We start from the raw sequence: 7,165 nt of genomic DNA on the forward strand, positions 1-7,165 counted from the left end.
ATAAAATAAGGAGAAAAAATATACAAATAATAGCAAGGATAAGGGGTATGGGATGGTTTGGGTGTTCTTTGTTATTTATTTTTTTATCTTTTTTTTCTTTATTTTGGATTGATGAAAATGCTTGAAAATTAATTGTGGCAATGAACGTACAACTATATGATGATACTGTGTGCCACTAATTGTATAATTTGGATGGATTATACAGTGTGTGAGTGTATCTTAATAAGACTGCATTAAAAAAACACAGATTTTCCTCATTCTGTTTAATAGCCGTAGTGTATAATTACATCATAATATATTTAACCACCTCCCTACTAAGGGATATTTAGAATAGTCTACTTTACCTTACTATTACAAATAATGCTGCAGTATATATTCTATGCATGTATTTTGGTTTCTTTTGTGGAGTGTAAAAGTGTATTTCCTAACAATGAATATCATAAAAACCTTAAATAGTTACCAATCTGTTGGGTTAAAATAGTATCTATTTATTACTTTGATTTATGTTTATTTAATCATGCATGAGATTGAATATTTAACATGCTTAGTAACATTTGCATTTTTTATTCTGTGAAATAGTCATGCATGTCCTTGCCCATTTCTTCTTATAGTATTTTTTTTATCTTTTTCTTAACTTGCACAAGATTTTTTTATAAAACAGTAAATGTGCCTTTTGCCTGAAATTTGCAGTAGACTTATTTTTCACAATATATCTTTTGTCATTAAAAAAGAGCAGAGTCCCTATCAGAAACTTTCAAGAAAATTAACAATAAAAAAGTTCCTTCATTGTATGAACCTAATGTAATTCTGATTGTTTTGTCCCATAAGAAAACATAAATAAGGAGAAGTAGAGGTCTATCTCACCTACAAATATAGATGCAAAAATCCTAAATCAGTTACTACCAAATTGAAACCAGCAATGACAATCATTAAAATATGACCAAGAATTTTTTTCCCCAGGAAAGAAAGGATGGGCAACACTAGAATTCAATTAACGTATGTCACCACATTAAATAGAAGAATTATACAATCATTTCAATAAACCAAGTATTTGGTAAAATTAAATTCTTCATGCCAAGAATTCTTAGCAAATTAGGAATAGAGAGGGACAACCACAATCTACAGCAAACATCAAATGTCATAATGAAACTACAAATTTGTTTCCTTCAAAGTCAGGAATAAGACAGATATCTGCTCTCATATCTTTTATTCAACATGGTTTGTAAGTCTTAGCTGTTGCCTAGGAAAAAATACAATTGAAGGAAAACAACAAAACAGTCATTTTTTTAATAGACTACCTGATTATATACATAGAAAATCCAAGAGAAAATACAAACTATTAAAACTCATTGCCATGAAAAATGACAAGATAACTTTTTGGAAAAAATTTAAATCTTAAATTGTTAGTAATTAGTTGAATCCAATCAATGGTGAAGGAAAGTGGCTGCATTCTGCCTACGGATAACTGGATTTTATCTATTCACATCAGGTGGGAAAAACCAGATTGTTGAAGACCACGGGCTTGGAGTCCTATGTTGAGCTCATGGAGAATAATGGAGTGAAAGAAAAATGTTCAGCAATTCCACCTGGGGCTCAGAAAGAATCATCCTGGAAGCATGAATCCCTCATTCCTTGTCACAGCCTCAAACAACTGGCTGCGGGTAAATCTGACACCAACCAGAATTCATCAATCTTGGACTCTGTGTCTCCTGCCATGGCAAATCTCTATCTTCATAGTAGGGCGTGCTGATTATAGTCTTATTGCTTCTCAGTTCTAAAATCATGCTTTCTGCCCATTCCATGAAAATGGACCCTTTTGCTTTGCTGGCTGACAAGATGATAAGCTTTGTCAGTAGAGGGTGCTGGAGAGATATTTCAGGAGTAAGAAATTTTCCCTCCTGATTCTAGTGACTCCCTGCACAGGCTCTCCTGCAGGGGGCTTCTCCAGTACTCAGTTTCTACAGGCTACAGCAGCCACAGGCACCCAGCATGGAGCATCCCAGCACCCCTTCGCTGGGTGGTTTTATAGGAGAGTGCCCTGGTGAGACAACTTCCTGTGAAGAGTACCCTCAAGGTTGGATTTCTGGCAAGTTCCAATGGTGTGATATCTCGATGATGTCTCTGCCATTCAATGAGCCACCACTGGGCCCTCTAACAAGATCTGGAGCTTAGTCCTGGGCGGGAGAAATCTCTTCCTTGGATAATCTGTTTCACTTCTAGGAGTAGTGGCTATGTTATAACCCATATTATAACATATATGATTGTTACATTATATTATCATATATGCTATATTGTATATCTACTATTCCAGTATCCTTCAGAGTTCTCTTTGCGATTTACCAGCCAATCTCATTACTCCAATTCCCTATTAAAGTTCATTATTCTTTATACTAAATTTTCCCTGTTCAGTTTAGTATCTGGTTCTCTCTACTGACTGAACCCAAATTGATATATAAGGAAATAACTTTTGTAGATGCTCTGTGTTATGCTTAGTTTTATCCTAATATCAACAAGTCAGGAGCTTTTTAAATTATGTATAATTTTCTTTTATTAATTGTTTTGCAAAATGGACATAAATCATGATGGCCATCTAAAACTTTGAAGCTATTCTCCTTTTTTAACTTTCAGGAGAACAAAGAAAAGAACAAAATACATTTATGATCTAATTTTTTACAGTTCAAATAAAAATATTAGGCATATTTAATCTATTAGCACTATCCCTTCAACAATATTTCTGACTCTAACTTAATCTGTCAACATAAAGAGTAATAATTCCAGAGCACATTTAATTATCTAATCTAGGAAAATAGACAAAAATTTTTATATTAAACATTTTTTTTCATTGCAAAATATAACCTTTAAAGAAATGAACATAAAACTTTTACAAATAGTTTAACAATGTGGATAGCAAACATCTTTATACCAGTCCCTTAGGGGTCAAAAAATATGCTACTAACACCCCAGAACCCCAGAAGAGACAGCAATCCTCTTCTGCCGCTCCAACCTTGCCTTTCACTCTAGAAGTAACAACTCTCTTGACATTTTTGGTAATCATTTCCTTGATTTATTTTACCAGCTATGCACATAGCCCTAAATATATAGTGCGATCTTTCCTGATTTTGAACAATATAATCATTTGTATTTTGTTTTCCCATGATTGTAATATTCATCCATGTTGTTGCATATAACTATGGTGCAATAACTTCATTGCCATAGTCACTGTTGATGGACATTTTGATTGTTTCCAGTTTGGGGACTATCGCTTTGCATCCTGGTACACGTTGTACACATCTCTGTAGGGTACTCACCTAGAAGTGGAATTGCTCAGTCATGGGATCTGCACATTTTCAACTATATGAGATAATACTTGCTTTAGTTGCTGGCTGCTAAAACAAATACCACACAGTAGGTTGGCTTAAAAAACGGGAATTTATTGGCTCACAGTTTTGAGGCTGGAAGTCCAAAATCAAGGCATCAGCAAGGTGATGCTTTTCCCCAAAGACTGTGGCATTCTGGGGCTGGCTGCACTAATCCTTTGGTCTCTGGCTTTTCTGTCACAGGGCAATGCACACAGTGACGTCTTCTCCTTTCTCTTCAGGGATCCATTGACTTTCAGCTTCGTGCTCTTCCTGTGGCTTCTCCTTTGGTGTTCAGTTTCTTTTGCTTTTAAGGACTTCAGCCTTATTGGGCTAGGCTCGCCCTCATTCAGTTTGGGCACACCTTAACTAAGAACGTTTTCAAAGGTCCTGTTTGCAAATGGGTTCACACCCACAGGACCTGGGTTGGGATGTCAACATGCATTTTCTGGGAAACATAATTCAATCCCCAACAATGCTAAACTGTTTTCTAAACTTTTCAGAAGTTCTAAGATTTACATTACTGCCAGAAATGTATGAGAGTTCCTGTTGTTGTAAATCAACAAAATTTATTATGAATCTTTTGAATCGCTGCCAATCTGTTTAGTGTGTTTAAGATAAATAGCAAATTTAATTTGCAGTACCCTGTTTAGTAATGTGGTTGAGAACCTTTCCATCTGCATAATGGCCATCTGAATTTCCTCTTTTATGAAGTGCCTGTAAGAATTGTATTCCATAAAAAAGAAAATGAGATGTATTAAAAGAAAATTTTAGAAGAACATATTAGGTGGACAGTAGCTACTTCCTCTCCATATTTAAATGTAAAATAATTACTATATGTTTAGAGACATATCAAAGGATGAAGAAAGAATCACAACAAATAGTCCTCTCTGGAAAAGGGGATTGTATTGGGGAAGTATGCAGGGTTGGAAAATAAAGGAGCCTTTCATTTACTACTCTGTATAATTCAGGGTAAATTGCACTTTTTATAAAATACATGCATAATTTCCAAAATAAAAAGAACTGCTGTCAAAAACAGACAATTCCAAAGAACTCTTGTTTTTTTGTTTGTTTGTTTCTTTTAGCTTAAAACAACAGATATTTATTGTCGCAGTTCTGGAGCCTAGAAGTCTGAAATCAAGTTGTTGGCAGGGCCATGCTTCTTCAAGTCTGTAAGAAAGAATCTGTTCCATTTCTCCTCTCTCTTGACTTCTGGCAGTGGCTTTGCAGCAGTTCATGGCATTCTCTGCCTCGGTTATCACATGGTGATTCCCCTCTGTCTGGATATGTCCAATTATCCCTTTCTTATAAGGGCACCAGTCATATTGGATTAGGGCCAACCCTAATCCTGTTTGGCCTCATCTTAACTAATAATATCTTCAAAGATTCTATTTCCAAATAAGGTCACATTTACAGGACCAGGATTTAGGGCTTGAACATGTCTTTTCGGGGAATATGACCCACAATATACATAATGAAGTAATTGTTTTTTATGGTTAAAAAATTTTTACTTATATTCCTTTTAGTTTCAATTTAATATTTTCTAGGAATTTTCATATTTTTCTGAGGATGTTTCATTTCTTTTTTTTTTTAAATTCAATTTTATTGAGAAATATTCACATACCATCCAGTCATCCAAAGTGTACAATCAATTGTTCATAGTACCATCATATAGTTGTGCATTAATCACCCCAATCTATTTTTTGAACATTTTCCTTGTACCAGAAAAAGTACAAATAAGAATAAAAAATAAAAGTAAAAAAAGAACACCCAAATTGTCCCCCCACTCCCACCCTATTTTTCATTTACTTTTTTGTCCCCATTTTTCTACTCATCCACCCATAAACTGGATAAAGGGAGTGCGATCCACAGGGTTTTCACAATCATACTGTCACCTCTTGTAAGCTACATTGTTACACAATCATCTTCAAGAGTCAAGGCTACAAAGAACTCTGTTTTTACAAGCAGATGCTATACAGTTTAGCACTCAGATTAAATTTCAGCAACAGGAATAGAACTGGTGTCTTTTCCCAGGAAATTCTCTAACAGCTGAATGGCAAACGGTAAAGAGAGGGAAATGATGATAAAATGTAACAGATCTGGGAGACAGATTCCAACTGGCCTCTTCATTTTAGGCTGCATGGTGTTGCTTGCAAAAATCACTGAAAGTTACAGATGGTGAAACTGCCATTCCTAGTTTCTAACATGAACGAGAACCTCGGGACAGTTTGTGAAATTTTTATTTTGGGCTGGTCAGCTCTCTTCCAAGTCCGAGTTCTCCTCTTCTTCACCCCCATTCATTTCCACTGCCCCCTCACTTTCAGCAGCTGACTTCACAGAGAAAACAGAAGCCTTCAGACTGAACCTCTTACTTTCTTCTCACTGCCTGTGTGGCTTCTCTGCCCCCCAACCATCTCTTCCTGCCACTGGCCCATCACTTCGATGCCTCTGAGGGGCGTCTCACTGCACCAGCCACCCATTTTCCCTGGGATGTTGAACGGCTCACCCCTCACTCGTTCCCTGGGTTTTCCCCGCCAGCATGTGAGAATGATCCAAACAGCTCATCTAATGACCCCCTTTCTACATGTTGCCCTTGGCTGCTTCCAATCTCTCATCTCTCCTTCACATCCAATTTCTTGAGAATGTGGTCTCAACTTGTGATCTCTCCTTCTTCTCTCTGATTTACTCATAACCTCCGGGAATCCAGCTTCCCTCACAAGCAGTTCAGGGAAACCATTTGCACCCCGTTACCTTGACCCCTCTTTTGTTAATTCAGGGTTTCTTGAACTCTGCTCAGCATTTCTTCTTCAACACAATGTCTTTTAGGAAATACGTTTCTGTGACCACCTATTATGCCACTTTTCCTGTTATGCAGGTGTCTGCTGCTTCTCAGGTTTGCAAGCTGCTTTTGCTTCAGCCTGACCTAAAACCCTGGAAGTATTACTTAGGGTACCAGTCTTGCCTCTTTCTCTGGTCGTTCTGTACAGTCCCCCAAAGCACTATCCTTGACCTTCCTGGCTTCAGTCGGCATCAATGTGCTGATTACTGTGTTCAGCTCTAGCCCAGGTATCGCACCCCTGATATGTCCACTGATATGGCTGCAGTGCTTGACTGGCACCTCAGCATCTACATTTCCCAAATGCAGATTGTCAGATTTCTTCCCCTTAAGTAAACCTACCTGTTCTGATGTTTTCCTTACCTGAGTGACTGGAACCAGGATACACACAGTTATCTAAACTTGAACAGAATTTTTTAATTCTTGTCTCTTTCATACTGGGGAGGCCATTCAATCACTAAATCTAGCAGAGTCTGCATCTCTCTCTCTTTTGAGCTGTCCACTTCTGCCCTCCAGTCAACCAGAGTTGACTGCTTAAGAGTTCAGGCTCTTCTAGGGTGGAACTACCTAAACGTGTGCAGTGATTCCGTCACCTAACAACCCAATCTAGCCAAGGAACAGTTTTAGCGTGCTCAAGTGTAACATATGGGTGATAATACTAGCACGTACAAAATAGAGTTTTTGTGAAAATTTAATGAACTGACCCAGATAAAGAGCTTAGAATGGTGCCTGGCACACAGTAAGCCGTCTATAGACATTTCCTTGTCATGCAGCCAAAACGAATTTCCTGAAGAGAAAACTGAAAATGTTACTCTTGCATCACAATCCCTCAGAGGCACCTTCTGGCCTTGTGATTCAGCCTTTAGGAGTTCTACAAGCCCCTCTGTTGTCTCACCTCTCATCCATCACTCCATACTACAGCCATAACCAGATGCCTTCTAGTAATGCTTTAGGGTTGGCTCTTTTCACAGGT

This window comes from Choloepus didactylus, chromosome 2 (genome assembly GCF_015220235.1).
Source record: "Choloepus didactylus isolate mChoDid1 chromosome 2, mChoDid1.pri, whole genome shotgun sequence".
NCBI lineage: Eukaryota > Metazoa > Chordata > Mammalia > Pilosa > Megalonychidae > Choloepus > Choloepus didactylus.